Below are 22,902 nucleotides of genomic sequence, written 5' to 3'. Positions count from 1 at the left end.
ATCTCCCTCTCTGAATGCAAATTTCAATATCTATCAAGAAATTTGGCCCACTGCTTGAGAATCCTATATCTGCATGAGGACAGAAAAAGGCCAATGTATTGTTGGTATTCAATTGTGCGTACGCGTTTTTCAGTGCCAGCATAAGACATTCTGATTCCAGAAACAAAGTGTGAGATGTTGGCTGTCAATTGGGCTGGAAATGAATCTTATTTCAATAATAGCTATTTATTAGAGAATGTGAAGACATTGCTGAAATTCCATCTTCTATACAACTATTAAAAGGACAAGGAGCAACCATTAATCTAGCAAGTGCAACCATCCCCATTGCTGCCTAAAGATAAATGTGTAAGCTTCCACCTGACTAGAGTTTCTTGCTAACAACAATTATCCAACACTGTCTGGAATTTTTGGCAGTTTCTTGCCAACTTGATATCATTTGACTGTCTTGTCACAGGTGACCCTTCTGAATGTATTCAGACTGCATCTTGTTGTGTTACTTGATTATCTTTGTCTGGTGTTATTCATCTCTTGGTTTGTTGATAATGGACTGTTTGACCTTTGATCTGCAACTTCCCACTTGGAACAGATGTGGTAGGGCTTAGCTTTACTTTTGCTGATTCTCACACTGGGTTGCTATTTCTGGATCAAGGTTGAGTAGTCTATGCTACTGACATGGTCCAAAGGGCACATCTACCATAAAGGAGATGGTCATCTCTGACTGATGGTAAAGTTAACATTTCAAAAACTATATCTAGATTTAACATAGCCATTTTATGACTTAACCATTTTATCATGAAAATACATCTGACACTTTTTATTGGCTACAGAAGAAGGCAACCAACTGGTTTATGTATCTTATCTCTGCTTAAATAAAGGCAAATTAGTACAAACTGAGTTTTGAAGAATTAAAATCCTGAAATGTACATGTCATGAAACTTTATTGACATATATATCAGGGCATAACATAGATGATACAAAAATTGGACTAAACTGTCCAGATTTCATCACTGTTTGCTATTGTTGGAGTCCAGCCTGATAATGGCCCCATTTAGCCAGTGATTGTCCCTTCACCTGCCTTGCCAGAGGACTCTGGGTTTGGGCCTGAGATGCAGCCAGAGTTTGTCCCAGTGGATTCTGAGACCAGAGACAGAATGGTTGCAAGCAGGCATTTTGAATCGCATTCCTCACAACAGTCAAGGTTGGAGCTCCAGGTGCCAGAGTGTGATGTCTCATGGGCCATGTAGTCCCCTTCCTAGTATTATTGTGGCAGACGAAGAGGAAAACTTGGGCTTCCCACCGTTTCAGCCAGAATTGGAGCCCCTGCACCTGCAAGATGTTTGCCCACAAGAAGTCAGCCAAACAAGCCTTGAGCAGAAATCTCCCCCGTTCTCTCGCCGGGATAATTATAATCGAGATAGAGGCGCTAGGGAGGCAAATCGCCGAAGCACCAGAATCGCTGCCAGACAATTAGCTGATTAAGCCTGTTTCCCTTGGGAAATCTTAAGGAGTCATGCATCTGGACACAGTATGGGTTTCGCTTCTTGTTCCCCAGGGAAAGTGTTCCTTGGCGGGAAAACAAGATCCTATATAGGTGTTTACCCGCAAGGAAATCCTTGCGGAGTCAATTCGTCAGCTTCAGGAGTGAGATCGTGTGTGGACTACGCTACTCCAGTTCTTTGTTCCCAGGACCTTGCCACGGACCTTGTTCTAGTTCCAAGCCTGCCTTGTCCCCGGATCTTGCCACGGACCTCGTTCTTGCTTCTAGCCTCTTGTTGCCTCGTATCAAGTCTTGTTTGCCAAGAATCTAGTTTGCTTCCAGCCTTGTTGTCAAGCTCCATTGGACTAAAGGACCCTGTCATTTCCCCACACTTTGCTTGGCAAAGTGTGTGTTTCGGTTTTTGGATTATAACTTTGGACTCTAATATCACATATTGGACATTGTTTTCCTGGACTATATTTGACCTTTCCTGAAAGGTCTACTTCTGAACTATATTCTTCACTTGTTTTTATTGACTTTATATATTCCTTTAATAAAGATATTAGATAGATTCTGGCCTCTGCGCATGGTTATTGGTGCTCTGTAGCCTGGGTCCTGACACAGATGGACATTCTAGTTTGGATGTGGGAGTTGATACACTGGAGGGGGATGAGTTTGACAGGAAGGCAGCGATAACTCACCAGAGGAAGGAATGAGAATCTTTGAGAAAAAGCAAGCATTTGCTTTTGAAGCAATCTAATGAGCAATTTTCTCATGGGATTTCCTTGGATTTCCCTTAAAAGGGTTTGTTTTCCCTGCCACAGCCAGAGGTGGTAACATTGCTTATTCATGAAAGAAAGATCTTTGCTCCGCGTTCCTGTGTATTCCTGTAGCTGTGTATCTTGCTTCAAGTTCCAGCCTTGCTTTGGCCTGAGAATCCAGTTGGATATTCAAGTAACTCTGCTGTTTGGTTTTTATTCTAGTCAAGACCCTCACCTCGTATTTCACCATTGACTTCATACCTTGGACTACCTTGGAGTTAATCCTGCACTCTAGTCTTTTTTTCCCCCTTCGGTTATCGTTTGACTCTTGTCTTGGAATTAATTTTGTTTGGACTATTCTTGATACCTTTCCTTTGATATCCAGTTTTGGACTATGCTCTTTGAGTGACATTTAGAGACTCTTGCTTCAAGATTTTCAAGTACCTTGCTCTTGTGGTATTTAAACCTACTTTATTGACTCTGAACTTTATTTTGCTATTGCTTGCATATAACCTTCAATAAACAGCTTGCTTGTTTATATTCTGGGGCTCCAGTGTGGTTTTGAGGTGCCTATGAAGCCTAAGGGTGCAACAGCTATGTTGACTAATCTTACAGGCCATTGATACAAGGAGGTGGCATTTTGTCCATGCTTGAACGTCGGTACTATAGAAAATGGCATCTACAACCAGAGCCATCCCTAGGTCATTTTCAAGAGTAAGCAAACCGGATTTTTCACGCCCCCCCCCCCCCCGAATTTTGGCTCTCCCCCAGGTGATGGGCCAGTTTGAGAGAAAGAACTCTTGTCTGCCATGTTCCGGAAGCATTCTCTCCTGACATTCCCTCTGGCGCAACCAGCAAGGCTCTGGGGACTTGATGCCTTTGTGTACTTGGAAGCTTCAGTTTTGGGGGGAGAAGGAACCGAAACGGAGGCGCCATGGGCCAAAAAAGAAGAGGGTGGCCTCCTGGCTTGGGAGGCCTCTTTGCAGGGCGGGGAGTTTCCTTCGCCTGGCTGCAATGCGGGGCTCTGGGCGGCAGCCAGGAGAGGAAGAGCCAGTCACCCTTCTCCAGCCCTGCCTGCGCAGACATGGAAGGGCCACCAGCCACGTGTCCGCATTGGCGATGGGAAGCCCTGAGTGTGCGCACAGGCCCATCGCCCATTTTGGGCGAAGAGCCTATGTGCACGTGCAGGGCTTCCCATCGCCCATGCGGACGGGTGGCTGGCGGCTCTTCTGTGTCTGCGCAGGGCTTCCCATTGCCCACCCGTGAGTGTAAATTGCAGGTATCTAGGGATAAGTAGGTGGGAAATGAGGCAAGTACATCCTGTGCACCCCTCACTAAATTGATTTGCATTGCCTTATATAACCAGAGATAAATTCACATCCTGATAAACACAGCATTGTATTTCTACCTGAAATCTATTTATGGCAGAACCTCACCACCCTTGTAATTAATTTCTTGCTGCTTTCCAGAATTGTGCCTTGGAGGAAGCTGTGTCATGTGCTTCCTCATGGCCCAGTAGACTGTATGTGCTGCTAGCATCCCCGGAAAAGGTTTCTTATGCTCAAATAAAAAAAAGGAAGGAAGATTGGTTCTCAAATCCTATAGAGTAGTGAATACAAGAGATGGCTGTTGTGCTTGGGGAATGTTGGATCACTATGAGCTATAATTAGATTGCACTATTAATAAGTGGTTTTTGATGAAAATGTACCTTTTCTGCAGCTAATGAGGTCCAATAAATGACATTTTTCCTTGCAGTCATGGGGTAGGGAGATATATTGCAGGGGGAATAGATGCTTTCAAGTTAGATTGACTGTAAAACAATAAAACCAGTCTCATCAAAACAAAACACAGAGGTGCTTCTCTGCCAGGTATATATTTATGGAAAAGTTTGTAATTTTTTATTTTTGATCCACATTCTTTTAAAACATTTTAGCAATTGTATAGTTGAACAAAATGACTGGTTTATGCCATTCTTCTCTTTCCCATATGAGAAAGGCAGGAAAGGGGGAGGGAGGATCAAATAATTTCTATCTCTCAACATTATTTGATGCCATCAGCAATTTGAGTGAAACCCATGGATTAAATTCTGCCAGCTGACACTTTGATGGACACAGAATAATACTGCCAGGATAGCCTCTCGTTGCACCATGTAGAGACGGATAATGACCTGTATTTTTACATTTACTTGGGCATTTTCTAGTTTGTATGGAATAATAAGACTTAATCTGCAGTCTTTATCCTTCTAGAAATCTCAGTGAAATCAATCAAAACCAATCTCAGCATAGACGAAAGGCTGCTTGATTTATCTCGGTGCCACAAGGGCTATTTAGTTCAGACCTCTGCTACTAACAGATTGCTTATGAATCATGGCTGACATCTTACTATGATGTTCAGGTTTAGATGAAGCATCTTGGGCGCAGAAAAAATATTCTGAATTGGATATGTTTTTGGTTTTAAAATATGATCCATTTTAAGCGGATCTGTTCAAAATGATCCACACTATCTAGGGATATCAGCACCTGCCAGATTTACTTTTTTGTTATATTTCTTAGAATTCCACCAGCACTCCTATCCTGCTTTAGTTTCACACTGGGAACACAGATATTTTTTCCCACACTACATGGAAATGTATACAAAGTTTGGTACACATTTTCTAATGTATAGATTTTATAACGGTTCTGGTCCAACATTTCTGCCTATTAGAACTTTGAGATCCTCTAAGGAGGCCCTGCTCTTGGTCCACCTGTTTCGCAAGCGCGATTGGTGGGGACAAGAGATATGGCCTTCCAAGTGGTGGCTCCTCAGCTGTGGAACTCCCTCCCCAGAGATATCAGGCAGGCTCCATCCCTTCTGGATTTTAGAAAAAAAGCTGAAGACCTGGCTCTGCACATAAGCATTTAAAGAATTAGTTTCTACGGCTTCGACACAGTCTGGATAAAGGACGATGAGCAAGATTTTTGGATGAATGGAACTATGCACTTTATCTGCTTTTAAATTTTGTATACTGTTTTACGTGTATTATTGCTTAATGTTAACCATTTTAACTGTTTTTACATTTTATTGTTATTGTTGGTTTTTACCGGCATTGAATTTTGCCAGAGTTGTAAGCCACCTTGAGTCTCTTTGAGTGAGAAAGAAGGGTAGAAATGAAGTAAGTAAGTAAATAAATAAATAAAATGTGTTTTCCACATTAACTAAAATGTAGATATATTTTAACATAAATATTTATTATTCTTTCATTTTTTCCCATAGGCACACACATGGTTTGTACTTACTTTCATTTGCAAAGTCCATCACAAGCCTAGAAAATATACTGATTTTTGCAAGAATCAGCTGATACCATTAGGAAATGTGGGCCCAATGATTTATTATCTATCCTTACCCATATTATGTTAAGCTTAACAATTTTAAAATTCCAAATCATTTATTTTATTATGTTTTGACTTATTTTCATTGCAGTTTACATGTACTGCAGTAATTGGCCACTATTTTTTTAATAATAATTTTTATTATGTTATAAGTGAGATTACAGAGAAAGCTAGGAAAACATAATAAGTATAGGATAGTGAGGGAAAAGTGCTGAAGAATAAACAAAACGAAAAACAAACAAAAGAGAAGAGAGAGAGAGAAAAAAAGACAAGGAAAAAAAGACCATGGAAAAAAATGGATATATATATATATATATATATATATATATATATATATCCATTTTTTTCCATGGTCTTTTTTTCCTTGTCTTTTTTTTATATATATAAAAGGACTTCCCATTGTCCTCGTGGGGAAATACTTTTTGTGGATTCGTCATTGTCCTTTGTGTTTCCCAGTTTTTCTTCTTTAGATTTTAGTGATTTCATACGTCAGATAAGTCTATTATGAGTGTTTCCTCCATTTTGGATAAAAGCGTTGAAACCAGACCAATCTGTTTTATCCTTGATGTCATTTAGTTTCTGCGTTAAACTGTCCATTTGTATTAAATCAAACAATTTTATAGTCCAGTCTTCTATAGTAGGTATATTTTTTTGCTTCCAGACTTTAGCTAAAACAAGTCTTGCAGCTGTCCATAGAAGGAAGAACATTTTATCCTGATTTTTATTCAGTTTCACATTTGTAATGCCTAACAGATACATTTCTGGTATCATATGGAAATTTTAAAATTTTTGTGTTGCTTTATGTATGTTATTCCAGTATTCTTTAACTTTTTTACATTTCCACCACTGGTGGAAGAAGGTACCTATTTCTTTATTGCATTTCCAACATTTATTGGAGCTATTTTTTTTATTAAATTTAGCTAATTTAGCTGGTGTGTAGTCTAAAAAACCATCTAAAAAACATCTTGTACCAATTTTCCCGAATCTCTATTGATGTAGTAAATTTTAGTTTTTTGTTCCAAATTTCTTCCCATTGATTTATGTTTATGTTTTGTCCAATATCCTTTGCCCACTTAATTTGACAGTTTTTGATCTGCTCTTCTTCTGTTGACCATTGCAACAATAGCTGATATAGTATCCCAATAATTTTTTTATCTTTTTGTATTATTATTTCCCAGGGGCCGGACTCACAGTGAAGCCTATTTTTACGTCTTCTTTATAACATTGTACTATCTGAAAGAATTGAAACCATGTAATCTTTTAGTGTTCCTGCTTAAGCTCCTCATACGTCTTTATCATTAGTTCTTCATTGTCCAATTTTTTTAAGAATTTGTTGATATCTGAGCCAATTTTCTATTCCTAATTCCCTTTTATGTTTTGCTTCTATTGGGGAAACCCAGAGCGGGGTTTTTCTATAGAGTCTTTTTTTATATTTTTCTCAAACTCTAATTAGCGAGGCCCAAATGTAGTGATTGCCAAATTTTTTCTCTGTCTTCCTTTTACTATACCATAGATAATCATGCCATCCAGAATGCAAATCATGTCCCCCAAGAATTAATAATTGGCCACTATTTTAATAAAGAGATGATTGATTGGTCATACTTGCTATGCCCTCTGGAAGCATAGCTCTGTAATTTTGTTTGTTAATTGGCTCCAATTTATGAAGAATCTATAAATGAGGACCCTTCTCAGACCTTGCAGACTCAGGCCCCTTCCACATAGCTGAATAAAATCCCACATTTTCTGCTTTGAACTTGAATATATGGCAGTGTGGACTCAGATAACTCAGTTCAAAGCAGATATTGTGGAATTTTCTGTCTTGATATTCTGTGTTATAGGGTTGTGTGGAAGAGCCCTCAGGGCTGCTGTTTCCCTCATCAAGTCTGTCTGTCTGTCTGTCTATCTATCTATCTATCTATCTATCTATCTATCTATCTATCTATCTATCTGTAATACAGTCTTCCTGTTATCCTACTGTCCTCCATTTTACCAAACGCTATCGTCTTTTCTAGTGAGTCATCTCTTCTCAGGTTATGACCAAAGCAACATAGCCTTAGATCTTGGCTTCTAGAGGGTTCAGGCTGATTCATTCTAGAACCCATATATTTATCTTTTTAGCATTCCAGGCTGTTTGCAAAACTCCTTTTCAGCGCCACATTTTAAATGAGTTGATTCCTTTCCTATCAGCTTTATTCATTCCAGCTTTCACAACCACATACAGAAATGGGGAATAGGATGGCATGAACTTTAGTATTCAGTGATATCTCTTTACACTTCAGGATCATGTCTAGGTGTGAATTTTGAATGTAAAAACCAGAAAGGCATGGACAGAAAGTTATGCATATTCTTCCTCTGTGCTATTGTCTTGGTCAACCGCCACATTCCATTAATTACTCTTAAAAGACTGTCAAAATTCAAGGAGATCTAACATGAGCATTTGAGCTGGGGGAAATGTAAGGAAGCAATTTGTGGTCTCAACGTTTCATCATTACAACTCTCAAATCCCAGTCTAACTCTCTAATTCCTCAACTCAATTTTAGCAAGGGTGCCTCTTTTGAAATAGTTGTGGAGATAGCTGCAATGGCAACAAAAGCAGAGACAATAACAGGTGATTTGAATGGATCTCAGACACAGTAACTATGAAATTTAGCTGAAATTTTAGCTCATTTTTTTCAAAGAGCTATCCAAGGTGCTATCTCTGTTCTGAGGATAGAATTCAGTGCCTTGGATAGATCTTTTAACATTTGGATTAGAACCTAGAAGAGATTTCCCTTCCCCATTGGTGTCAGAGCTTCCCCTTCATAAAAAAGTAAACTGGTGGGTTTCATATTCTTCCCCTTCCCACAATTCAAATGCTCTAAAATTCATTAATGTATCTTTTTAGCAGTCCAGGATCTCTATAGAATTCCCTTTCAGCACTAAATTTCACACTAGTGGATTTTCTTCCTATCTGCTTTCTTTACTGTCTGGTTTTTACAGTCATACATAGGAAGCAGAAATATTATTACCTAAATTATTTTAATTCTGGTATTTAGTGATATATCTTTATACTTGAGGATTCTATTTAGTTTCTTCATGGCTGCCTTTCTGAATCCTAGGGTGCATCTGCACTGTAAAATTAATGTTATTTGAAATCACTTCAAATCATGGGAGTTGTAATTGTGAAAGTCCTTTCACTTTCTTTGCTAAAGAGTGCTCATGCCTCACCAAATTTCAGATCTCAGGATTCCATAGTATTGAGCCATGGGAATTAAAGTTGTGTTGTCGAAGGCTTTCATGGCTGGGATCATAGGATTGTTGTATGTATTCCAGGCTGTATGGCCATGTTCCAGAAGTATTCTCTCCTGACATTTCACCCACATCTATGGCAGGCATCCTCAGAGGTTGTGAGACATGACCCCACAACCTCTGAGGATGCCTGCCATAGATGTGGGTGAAACGTCAGGAGAGACTACTTCTGGAACATAGTCATACAGCCCGGAATACATACAACAATTCTGGAATTAAAGTTGTGTCAAACCACATTAATTCTACAGTGTCGATACACTCTCTGTCGATACACACTCTTGACTACAGTATCCATTTTGGTTAATGGCCAAAGATATAGAAAATCTTTAACTTTTTCAATGTTTTCAGTATATGCAAAATATCTGTTGTCATTGTTTTTTGTCTTCTGAAACAGATCTTAAAGCAATTCAAGATTGAATTCTCAACTAGAAGCCAAGATGACTAAGCTGATGCTGTTGGACTTTAGAAACATTGTGAGATGACATGATTCATTAAAAGAGATCATAATGCTTGACAAAGTGGAATACAGTAAGAAAATGGGAAGACTGTACTACAAATGGAGTGATGTAATTAAGAAAGCCACAATCCTGAATTTGCAATAACTCAGCAAGCCAGGATTCTTGGAGGTCTCTCATTTCTAGGATTGTCACAAGTCAACACCAATTGAGCAGCATATAACTACTACTACAACAATAACATTCTAATACTGGGTACCTAATAGCCTTTGCTTTTGTTTGCTTAACAAGACAGTGCTCACTGCCCCCATCTTTCTCACTTATCTCTATCCAACAAAAGATAGCCACGTGATTGTTTTCTGGCTAATCCAGGCTGTGCTTCTTCTTCCCCAAAGAGCCAAGTATCTCTTTGACATCTCTTTCTACTTCTGTGTTAGGTTATAAAGGGACTGCAGTGCACCATTAAAACAATGCACCTTTTCAGGCTGGATGAGCAGCTTGGCTGATAAACTCGGAGAACCTCCTGCTTCAACACTTCAAGGTTCACTGAGCAGGAGCTGATTTTCTATGCAGGTTCTGCAGCAAGTGAAGAGTTGATTCTGATTTATCTGAATTAAATCTCCAACACAAACATCCTAAAGACATGACAGAGATGATGATTGATTGGTGATTTAATAGTAGCTGCTTCTTTTGTTATGATTGGGTTTTGGAAAGATGTAAAGAGGCTACAGGTGTCAGCCTAGTATAAGGTAGGACAACTAGCTCTGACTGAAAGATTAACTAATAAAATATTAAAATAGCTGAAGGAAAGGAAGAAAAACACAATTTTAATATTTTTGGAATATATGGGGGGGGGGGAATAATGACATTCAAACCTTTTGAAAGATTATATCTAAATAAACACATTTGACATATTTTATTTTTATATTATGACTGTTTAACATAATTGAAAAATAATTTTATGTCCTCAGTTATCTGAGTTCTTTGGGTTGTAATGAACAGATCATTTTCTAGTCAAAGTTAGCATTATGGCTACTATCTGTCATGGCAGATGAAAAGTAAATCAATACTCAATCATGTGTGCTGCAAAACCTAGGAAGTTATCTTTTTTTGTTTTTCATAAGTATAATCCAAGGGGCCCCAAAAGTTTGCTGACATCATAGCAAGTGATGGGGAACAAGTAGGATCTGTGTTGCAACCAGACACCATTACAATAAGGGGGCAAGGGAGGAGCAATTAGGGTGCCCGCCCAATGGCACCAAATCACCCATACTGGGTGATGGAGACTTCCTCTTGTCTCCATGGCACATGGGGGAAGTGCCTGTGGGGATACTTTTGAGGGCTGGTCCAGCATGCCAGATTAACCCCCAAAAAGGGGGTCAGTTGCTTTTAGTTGCCTGCTGAAAAGCTGAAATGAGCCTGACCTCTTTTGGGCAAGAGGTCTATATGCTACAAGAGAAAGCCCTGTCATGAGTTTCACAAAACTATCCTTGTGGTGTGGTGGGATATACAAAAGGACCTGTGCTGACAATCTCAGATTTTGGGCAGACTCATATGGGATGAAGAAATTTTTCAGGTAACATGATCTAAAGCGGAGCCCCAGTGGCGTAGTGTGTTAAAGCACTGAGCTGCTGAACTTGCAGACCGAAAGATCCCAGGTTCAAATCTCAGGAGCGGAGTGAGCGGCTGCTGTTGCTCTAGCTTCTGCCAACCTAGCAGTTCGAAAACATGCCAATGTAAGTAGATCAATAGGTACCGATCTGGCAGGAAGGTAATGGTGCTCCATGCAGTCATGCCGGCCACATGACCTTGGAGGACAATGCTGGCTCTTCGGCTTAGAAATGGAGATGAGCACCAACCCCCAGAGTCAGACATGGCTGGATTTAACGTCAGGGGAAACCATTACCTTTTATAATCTAAAGCAATTTAGGATATTATAGGTCAAAACCAGCAGCTGGAAACTATTTCCATTCTGGGCTGTGTTTTTTTTTTTGTAAAGAAAAAAACATGTATGCAGAATACAAATCTATCTGCCATATTTTACTTCTGAACATTTTCCAAGGGCAGAACATGTTAGAACACGTTATGCTGAAGAGGCAATTAAAATATTAATCATTGCAGCCAGAGCTGGCTTCCCTAGAAAGAACTAATTGAAGCTGAGCTAAAGCACTTTTGACTACAAGAGCTAGCTGTCCTTTCAAAAGTAGTGCTGAGCCCAAGAGATTTGCAAGCCCATCAGGCTGTAATCCCAGTTTTCCAATTGACCAACAACACTTTTGACTTGCCTGAATTGAGTATCGGTATATTTACCCACATCCAATCTTTCACAGCATTCAGACAATGATTTCATATGATCCTTGGCATTAATTGTGGAAAGAGATAGATCTAAATACTGTTAACATCTAGCCTCCCAACTGGAGATGACCTTTCCCAGTGGCTTCATGTAGATCAGTGGTTCTCAACCTGTAGGTCCCCAGGTGTTTTGGCCTACAACTCCCTGAAATCCCAGCCAGTTTACCAGCTGTTGGGATTTCTGGAAGTTGAAAGCCAAAACATCTGTGGACCCACAGGTTGATAACCTCTGATGTAGATGGTAAAATCATAGGGACATCAGTTCCACCTTTAAGAAACCAAAAAGAACAGGAGCCAAAAAAAACCCCATAACAAATTGGAGCCTGTGTCAAATAGTGCTCCATAGTGGCATGTCAGCCAAACAACCCCGGAGGATATCATGGTCAATGATATCAAACTTTGCAAAGCGATTCACTAGAACCAACAGAGGTGCACTTCCCCTTTTCTGTTCCTGAGGTAGGCCATCCATCAAGATGATCATGGGTGTTTCTGTAGTTTTTATAGAGAATTTAACTATAAGTAACCAGTTACACACAGTCAGTTACCTCCCAGGATTGTTGTTCTGTGCCTTCAAGTCTTTTCTGACTTGGGTTTCTGGCAACCCAAGATGAAACTGTCATGGGTTTTTCTTTGTTCAGAGGAAGTTTCCTTTGCCTTCATCAGAGTTTGAAAGTGGGACTTGACCAAGCAGAGATTCAAACACTGATCTCCAATGCTCAAACCACTATGCCACATTGACTTTCATACTGCACATATACTTAAAATACTCAATAGCACTTGATGGACCTGATGAAATGTTAATACAGTATTTCAGTATTTAGGGTGCTGGAGGACTTCTTTTGGCAGCAACTAACATAGCTATCTTTTGGGGAATTAATTCTAAGTGTATATTTTTGAATCTAGGTCCCTCATACAAGTTACAAAAACCAATAAGACTAGACACTGATTTCTATTCAACATCGGTGACAGGATGATATCCTCTGTCTGAAAGCAGTTTATTAGAGTCTTGTTCAAGCATTTGTTAAACATGTGCAGGGCTAAAATGGGAGATGACATTTAATGTACATATATATTCTTCCTCCTAATGTACCCTGAGCACACAGAGGTGTATTAAATTTCTGTTGAATTGGGCTGCAAAAGTCCCATGCGTGGGCAATAAATGCTTCCCATTTTTCTGCTCACAGAGAATACTTCAGATTTTTAAATTCAATGGGCAAATACTGAACTTATTTCTTGGTGCTTTTGGATAACGAAGAAGGAACTTATATGTGTGTTCACACTCCCAATTTCAGTGTTATATAGTTTAGTATTATGATAAACTTAGAGGGACAGGGCCTTGTTTTCAAATAAACTAGGGACTGCTACTTTTGCTCCTGAATATCAGATGAGATGACTGCCTCACTTTGCCTAATAGTAGGGCTGGCCCGTGATTTCATAAGTGTCAACTTTCCCCAGTCCTAGCTTACCTTATGTGTCCATGATGTACATTAGAGGATCAGGTCTCTTTTCTTTTCAGGACAGAGATTTTTATGAACACTAGTGGGATTCATTTGGAGACTAATGCCTTCATAAGTGGACTTATGTCTGCAGGAAATAAAATTGAGTAGTTTCACAACATCTTTATTCTGCAGGGGTTGCTGTTACATTACTATGTAGGGGAGCCAGCAGAGCAAACATTGTGCATCAGGACTGAACAATGGGACCAATGCACAATGGGTGACTGCCTAGGGAATGCCAATTCCCATCAATAGAGCATGATGTGCATCAGTACACTCTGGTGTACTGATATGCATATTTGCAAATTGCTAGAAAATTTCTATAGTTCCCCTGATATGTAGCTAACCATACATAATGTTATGTGGCATAGATTGCAATACAGAATCACAGCCACTAATTATTTTAAAAATATATACTTTCTTTTATTGCCAGCCCATTTACCAAACTGATGCTTTTTTATTTTCATACAAAGATTTGAAGGTTCAAATACTTTGTCACAATGCTGTTCCAATTCAATAATGAAATGACATGTCAAACTCTTTGACTTTACTTTGTCTTGGCTCAAGTAACGGAGTTATGGGACTCAACCTTTTAGCATCTTGCTTTTTCATTTAACCAAAACTAAACTCAATTATATACAGGTGTCTACCATTCTATAAACTGGACAAGAGTGTAAATAAATGGGCTGTGCATATCCTAAGACAGTTGGTCACCATATCTCCAGCTATTGTCATATCCCATACCCTCTTTACCAATTTTGTTCTTTTCTAGTTTAGAATAATCCAGATATTTGTCATCACCATCCTGAAACGTGACACTGTCAAAGTTGTCCTTATGGCTTTGTTCTCAAAAATATCCTGGACATCATAATTTGCAGGCTGCTGTCTTAAGACGGTTTCTACCAAGCGGCACTGAAAGGGAGGATAATACTTTTTGGTGATGAATTATGCATTAATTGTTTTGTTGTGAGTGGGGAAAAGGAGGGGCAGAGATGAACTTTATTTATGACTGTCTTTCCCTAAAAGGGTTACAAGGGTTGCACTTTTATTGTATGCACCAGGTTTTCAAATCAATATTTATACATTTTCTCCAATGCTAATGCACACTGATCCATTTGTTAAAATAAACAATAAAATCTGACCTATTTACAATGTTCTGTTCATGTTACCGAAGGCACTCCATAAACACCATATCATGAGAATTTTTAGGAGAGCATTTGAGATGGAGCTAGGCAATATAATATTTATTGGCTATGGTATTTTTTTTAAAAAAAAAAATTAAATCACAACCTTGTAGTCTTGCCATATTGTTTAGGTCTGGGAAGGTGGGTGTTCAGATTACACAGGGATTAAGGATTACTGGCTGGGTAAATAACATAATCTTAATCCTAATACCTAGGGAAGAGACAGGGTTTGTTCAGCTCTTCAGATACTGTTGGATAGCAATTTCCATCAGCCCTTGTCAGCCTAACCCTTACTGAGGAATGATGGAAGTTGCAGTTCAGCAACGTTTGGTGGGCTGTGTGATTCTTCTGATTTGCATCTCTATATAAGTAGAGTACAGATGGATACTGCTGATATGGTATTGGTGATCACAGCAGAACGTTAGTATATGAGGTAAGCAGAGCAGATGCCATTCATTGCAACCCAGGGGTCTAGACTTATGGGGAGAAATTCCAAAGTTTCTCCTCACGTTGCCTACTTTATTGTTAAATGCCATCAAGATGATTTCAATTTAAGGTGACTCCATGAATGAGAGTTGCCCTATCATCAATAGCCTTGCGCAGGTCTTCCAAACTCAGGGGTCAAGGTCTTCTTGATTGACTCTACTTGTTATGCAGTCTTCCTCTTTTCCTACTACTTTCTACCTTACCTAAAAGTTTTTTTTCCTAATGAGAGTTCAGGGATGATTTGCTCTTCAACCTAGTTGTTTGCCTGTTTAGCCTGGTCAACTATATGAAAGATTTTTTTTAATCTTTTATCACTTTTATTTGTTGTTAATTTGCTTGCTTGCTTGTTTGTTTATTTTTATATTTCCTCAAGCACACAGCCAAAAGCTTCTCATAACAATTTAAATAATGCTTTGCTAAAAACTATTAATGCAAATGTTTCAAAAAATGAATGATGATTTAAAAACCCAAGTTTAAATAGCTTTAAGAACGCATTTAATACATTCAAGCTCCCTCATTTTTTGATGTCATGCTTTCTGACACTTTGCTCATTTCTGACACTTTGCTCAATTATAGCCACCTACTGTACTTTCAACCTTTAGTCTGCTCTTTTTACCATACACTGTTTCTTTCTCTCTCCCTCTCCCAGTTGACTGTAGACCATTTAGTCTACAGTCTTGCATTTGCAAGCTAAAATATGATTCAATTTTGTAACCATTTTCATTTTTTGATAGTGCTGTGCTCCCTAACTTGTGGAATAAGTGGGAGAGACCTGTAAAAAAGACACACACCACATCAAATTAAAGCTGTGTATAGTAGACAAATAAATAACCCTAAATGTGTGTCTAAATAAAATGTTCTTTGCCTTCTAGCAGACAACAGAAGGTAAAGGATTGACTGGATCTTCCATGAAAGGCAATTTCACAATTTGGGAGCAGCTACCAAGGAGGATCTCTCAGTTTTCTTCACCACTGCAACAGTGGATGGACTAATAAAAAGCCCCCATCTGCAAATTGTAAAGCTCAAACAGATTCATATAAGGAGATATCTTTTCATATAGCCTGGGCCTACACTGTAGAGGACTTTAAAGCTCTTAACCAGCACTTTGAACTCTGCTCAGAAATGGATCAGTAATCAGAGGAGCTGTTTCAGCAAGGAAGTTATATTCTCCCTACATCTAGTTGCATCATTACATTTCCAAACAGCTTCCATAGCATCCTCAAGTAAAATGTAAGCCAATAATCCAAATGGGATGTAGTCACATCTGGAATCTCAAGGAATCAACACAGCTGGAACATCAGCATTACCTGTGCAAACAGACATAGGACCTCATCAGATGCAAGATCCCCACCCCCCATTTCTACACACTTTCAAAACAGTTTAAAGATGGAGTCCCACTGAGCTCATTATATGACACAAGAGTACTTCTGGTGGTTCCCCATGGGGAGCAATCATTTGCAGACCTCCCGATTTGCACAGAAACTGTTAAAGGCACTTATTTTAACATGGAATGGGAACTGTCAGATTCCCCCTTGTTAGATCATTGTAGTGACATCAAAGTGTGATTATTTCTGTAGGTGGTCTCGAAATGTGTCCCTTTCATGTCATTAATTCTTTTGCATGAAACTTTTCTAGTAATTTAAAAAAATAATTTATTATTCAGCAATTTTGATATATTATCAGTTCCCTGTAGCTATACCCCCCCTTTTAGACCTAGATTTTGGACTTCCCCCAATTTAATTGAAAGGAAGGAAGGAAGGAAGGAAGGAAGGAAGGAAGGAAGGAAGGAAGGAAGGCAGGCAGACAGAAAACGGTATGGTATGGGCAGGGACTACACTCACTTGCGTGATAGCTCAGATTCTGGAGTTTTATTGTAGCAATGGATAAAAGTACATTGCATGTTATGGGGGTGAATATATCATCTGTTTTCCTTATAAATGGAACTGAATGAAATGCTACAGCAATTTATTTATTTATTTATTTATTCATTCATTCATTTATTTGCGGCATTTATATACCACCTTTCTCAACCCTGAAAGGAACTCAGGGCAGTTCACAGTACCTCTTGAAAGGTATGCAGACTTCAAAACCTTGTGCGCCAGCTGCGCCCGTTCCTTGGGAGGTCTGACTCGGCCACGGTGGTCCACGCTCTGGTTACAGCTCGTTTGGACTACTGCAACGTGCTCTACGTGGGGCTGCCTTTGAAGACGGCTCGGAAGCTCCAACTAGTACAACGGGCGGCAGCCAGACTAATAACAGGAGCGGCTTACAGGGAGCGTACTACTCCCATGCTGTCACGACCCAGGCTACAGAGCACCAATAACCATACGCAGAGGCCAGATTCTATCTAATATCTTTATTAAGGAAATATATAAAGTTAGTAAAAGCAAATGTAAAAGATAGTCCAGAAGCAGACCTTCCAGGAAAGGTCAAAATTAGTCCAAAGAAATAATGTCCAATATGAAATATTAAGGTCCAAAGTTGTAATCCAATAACCGAAACACTCACTTTGACAAGCAAAGTGAGGGGAGATGACAAGGTCCTTTAGTCCATGAAACTTGAGCGAGGCTAGGAAATAACTTGATACTTGAAACAAGGCTTAAAACGTGGAACAAGGTAACTAGGAACAAGAACAAGGTCCGTGGAATAACTTGGTAAAATCCGTGGAACAAGGCAAGGATTGGTCCTGGGAAACAAGGCAAAGTCCGTAGATAAACAAAGGCTGGGAAGCAAGGCGAAGGCTGGATAGCAAGGCAAGGCTTGAGCAGGAGCGAGGCTTGAATCGGAGCGCGCTGTCCAGACACAACTCGCTCCGTAGGCTGACGAATTGACTCCGCGAAGTTACTACGCGGGCAAAACACCTATATAGAGTCTAACTTTCCCACCGAAGCAGTTCTCTGGGAATCAGAAACGAAAGCTAAACTCTGAGACCAGATGTTAAACTCCTTAAAGATTCTCACGAGAAGCAGTCTTAATTGGCTACATTCTTAGCTGCAATTCTTGCACTCCTGCGCGAAGCTGAATCCAAACTTCTCTGTTGTTTACAAAACTCCCGGCGCAAGAACACGGGAGAAGTAGGCTCTGGGCTTGTTTGACATACTTCTGGGAGACAACTTTCTTGCAGGTGCAAGGTTCCCAGATCTGCCTGGGAAAGATCTGGCTGAGAGGAATCCAGTTCAGACTGGGAAGGTAAAAAACCCAAGTTTTCATCTTCATCAGGAATTACCATGTCCTGAGCAGGACTACAAGGCCCATGGGTCATCACACTATCCCCCTCCTCAAGGCCCCTCCCAAACTGGGGCCCTCTCCCCGAGGCGCGAGGTCGCGGCTTGGCGGGATAGGTCTGATGAAAGCGACGGGTTAGCTCAGGAGCATGGACTGTGGAGGCGTCTTCCCAAGAGCGTTCCTCAGGGCCAAAACCCACCCAGTCAATGAGATATTGTAGGCGGCGGCGGTGAAAGCGAGAATCCAAAATGTCCTCAACCTCGAACTCCTCCTCCCCATTCATCAAAACAGGAGGGGGGGCCGGTTGGTCTGTATCAGGACGCACACCATCCGCCGGAAGGAGCAGGGAACGGTGAAACACTGGGTGAATGCGCATTGAACGCGGAAGTTGGAGTTTGAAAGTCACGGGGTTTAATTGCGCCACCACTGGATAGGGGCCAATGAAACGGGCATCTAACTTCCGGCAAGGGCGGTGGGAGGGCAGAAAGCGAGTGGACAGAAAAACCCGATCTCCTACCTTGATTTCGGGGCCCGGCTGGCGATGTTTGTCAGCGTGGCGTTTATAGTCCTCCTTGGCTTGGTCCAGTTGCTGGAGCAAAAGTTGTTGTACCGCTGTGAGTTCCTGCAGCCAATCCTCTGCTGCGGGAACTTCTGAAGTTTCAATGACAGGGGGAAAGAAACGTGGATGGAAGCCGTAGTTTGCAAAGAACGGCGTTTCTTTTGTAGAAGCTTGAACTCCATTGTTGTAGGCAAACTCAGACAGTGGTAACAGAGAAGCCCAATTGTCCTGTTGGTAGTTTACATAACAGCGAAGATACTGCTCCAAAGTGGCATTGGTGCGCTCCGTTTGCCCATCTGTTTGGGGATGATGAGCTGAAGATAAGCGAGAGTCTATGCCCAATAGTTTTTGTAGCGCCTTCCAAAAACGAGAGGTGAATTGAGATCCACGGTCTGTGACTAAACTCTTGGGCAATCCATGTAGTCTGAAAACATGTTGAAGGAATAGATCCGCAGTCTCTTTGGCCGTGGGGAGGCCTTCGCAGGGAATGAAATGGGCTAACTTGGTGAAAAGGTCCACCACCACTAAGATCGTGGTGAATCCACAGGAAGGTGGTAGGTCAGTGATGAAATCCGCAGAAATTATTTCCCATGGGCGAGATGGGGTAGGAAGGGGGTGTAAAAGTCCTGAGGGCTTCTCCCTTCTTATCTTGGAGCGCTGGCATACTGGGCAGGTGTTGACATATTTTTCCACATCCTTGCGGATCTTGGGCCACCAAAAATCCCTTAGGATCAGATGCATGGTTTTAAATAGTCCGAAGTGTCCTGCTGGTTTGCAATCATGACACAGACGAAGCGCTTTTTCCCTGCCCGGTCCGGGTGGGATATAAACATGATTTCTATAGCAAAGCAGCCCATCCTTAAGCGAAAAGGGAAAATGCAGACCTTGGCGAAGTTGGTCCTGCGCCCAGGCATCTGCTTGCTGACTAGCCCTGATTTCTTGAGCACAGAGGGGTCCTGGAGTAGAGGAAGTTGAACCAATGGGAATGGATTTGGTGTTCCCCACTGTGAGCGTGGCAAAGTTCTCGGGTTGTAGTAGTTGGGATTCAAAGGTCTCCTTGCGTCCTGCAGCGTATTCCGGTTTACGTGACAGGGCGTCTGCTTGCTTGGTCTGGGCTGGGGTCACATAATGAATCTGGAAGTCGAAACGTTCGAAGAATAAAGCCCAACGTTGCTGCCTCTGATTTAGTTTGCGGGCAGTTCTTAGATGTTCTAGATTACGATGATCAGTGTGGACTTCAATGGGAAATTTGGCCCCTTCTAGCCAATGTCTCCAAGTTTCAAAGGCTGCCTTTATGGCCAGTAGTTCTTTTTCCCAAATGGTGTAATTCCTCTCTGGTGTGGTTAGTTGACGAGAGTAAAAGGCACAGGGATGGAGGTGATCTCCCACCGGTTGTAAGAGTACAGCCCCAATTGCCACATCTGAGGCGTCCGCTTGCACAACAAAAGGGGTTCCAGGATTTGGGTGCTGTAGAATTGGCTGGGAGGTGAATAGTTTCTTTAGTTGCTGGAACCCTTTCTCTGCTTGATCAGTCCAGCGGAAAGGCTGCTTTCCACGGATGCAGCTAGTGATGGGGTCGGACCAGCGGGCAAAATCTGGAATGAACTTGCGGTAATAGTTCGCGAACCCCAAGAAACGCTGCACCTCTTTCTTGTTAGTTGGCGCCCGCCATTCCAATACTGCTGAAACCTTGGCTGGATCCATGGAAAGCCCTAGAGGCGAGATGCGGTAACCAAGGAAATCTACCTCTTGTAGATCAAAGGCGCATTTTTCCAGCTTGGCATAAAGTCCATGATCCCGCAATCGTTGTAACACCATTTTGACGTGGTTCTCATGTTCTGATTGTGATCTAGAAAACACCAAAAAATCGTCCAGGTAGATTATCAAGAACCTGTCTAGATAGTCCTGAAAAATGTCATTGACAAAATGCTGGAACGTTGCGGGAGCTCCGCATAAACCGAAATTCATAACTCGGGACTCGAATAATCCGAATTTGGTCTGGAAGGCGGTCTTCCACTCGTCCCCTTCCCTGATGCGAACTAAGTTGTAAGCCCCCCGAAGGTCCAGCTTGGTGTAAACCTTGGCTCCTCGAAGCCGATCCAGTAGATCCGAGATTAAGGGCAGGGGATAGCTGTTCCGCTTGGTGATATTGTTCAATGCTCTGTAGTCCACCACCAAGCGTAGTTCCCCTGACTTCTTCTTCACAAACATCACTGGGGAGGCGGCTGGGGATTGAGAGGGTCTGATGAATCCCTTGCGAAGGTTTGTCTCTATGAATTCCCTGAGAGCTTCTTGCTCTGGTTCAGTCAGGGAGTAGAGATGCCCTCGCGGGATCGGGGCCCCCTCCACCAAGTCAATGGCACAGTCATAAGGTCTATGTGGGGGTAATTTTTCGGCTTCTTTCTCATTGAATACATCCCAATACTCGGAGTACTTCTTTGGCAAGGTGATGATGGGCTCGGTGTCCGTGGCATGGCAGACCTTGGCTACGAGGCAATGGTTTTGGCAGTACGGTGAAGCAAACTGCAGTTCTCTGTTGGACCAGGAGATGTTAGGGTCGTGGAGAGTCAGCCATGGAATTCCCAAAATCACAGGGAAATGGGGAACCTCGGTAACAAAGAAGGAAATCTCTTCCATATGTTCCCTTATCCACATCCTGGTGGGTTCCGACCACTGACTTACGGGGCCCGTCTTGAGGGGGCGGCCGTCTATGGCTTGCACCACACGGGCATTCTTGAAATCATGATATTGTAATCCCAGAGAGTCGGCATACTCTCTATCAATGAAATTGTTGGTAGCTCCAGAGTCTATCATGGCGTGGATCATGACGGGTCCCCTTTTTGCTGACCATAATGTGACCACGAGAAGGAACAGGACCCCGGTTGGCGGCTCTTGAATGGATTTTTTGACCGGGTTGGCGAGCCTCTCTACACCCGGTCGTTGGCTTCCCCCGCCGGCTGTGTGCCAGTCGGCTCAGACGCCTTCGTCTCCGTGGAGGACGCCGCCGCAAGACGGGCGGCAGGCTTCCCTTTGGCTGGGCACTCTCTGGCGAAGTGGCCCCCGTTCCCGCAGTACCAACAGAGGTTTAAGCGTTGACGACGGGCCTTCTCGGCGGCATCTAGTCTGGGACGCACATTGCCCAACTGCATCGGCACCTCCTCGCCTCCTCTGGGGTATGGGGTTGGCGGTGGGGGTCTCCACACTGGACGTGGCTGAACGCTGGCGGGAGCGGGGGGTTTTGCCCCGGCTCTACTGCCCTGGCCTCGAACCCACTGTTTCCTGTTGGCAATCATGACTTCAGCCCGTAAACATTGATCAATGAGTGCCTCGAGGGTCTGGGGAGGATCCACCTTGGAGATTTCTTCCAGCATTTCAATGTTGAGACCCTCCCGGAATTGTCCTCTGAGGGCTACATCGTTCCAGCCGGTGTTGTGGGCCAGCACTCGGAACTCGGCTATATACTGAGACATAGGTCTGTCTCCTTGGAAAAGGCGGCGGAGTTTGTGACCGGCTGCCTCCAAATTGTCCTCGATTCCCCAAGTCTCCTTGAGGTGGTCCAAGAAGTGTTGCGCTGATCTTAGGTGTGGAGAGGCTTGGTCGAACAGTGCCGTCGCCCAATTGGCCGCTGGCCCGTCTAGAAGACTGTAAACCCACGCCACTTTGATGTCTTCTTGGGGAAACTCGGCATCACGGGCCTCTAGATAAGCTTGACATTGGCGACGGAAAACATGAACCTTAGAAGCTTCTCCAGTAAACTTGGTAGGCAACGCCATGGCCGGGAGGCGGATTCCGCGCTCCCGCAAGCCCTTTATTTCTCCATCCTGGGCGTTGAGTCTGTCGCGGATGCGATCCACTTCGTCCTTGCTGATGGTGTAGCTCAGTGGCTGCCCACCGGGCACGGTTCCGGTAGACATTCTGGCCGAGGTTAATTGGTGCTTAGGGTGGCGGAGTCAAACTGTCACGACCCAGGCTACAGAGCACCAATAACCATACGCAGAGGCCAGATTCTATCTAATATCTTTATTAAGGAAATATATAAAGTTAGTAAAAGCAAATGTAAAAGATAGTCCAGAAGCAGACCTTCCAGGAAAGGTCAAAATTAGTCCAAAGAAATAATGTCCAATATGAAATATTAAGGTCCAAAGTTGTAATCCAATAACCGAAACACTCACTTTGACAAGCAAAGTGAGGGGAGATGACAAGGTCCTTTAGTCCATGAAACTTGAGCGAGGCTAGGAAATAACTTGATAC

This window comes from Anolis carolinensis, chromosome 2 (assembly GCF_035594765.1).
Source record: "Anolis carolinensis isolate JA03-04 chromosome 2, rAnoCar3.1.pri, whole genome shotgun sequence".
In the NCBI taxonomy this organism is placed as follows: Eukaryota; Metazoa; Chordata; class Lepidosauria; order Squamata; family Dactyloidae; genus Anolis; species Anolis carolinensis.
This window is presented reverse-complemented; position numbering follows the sequence as displayed.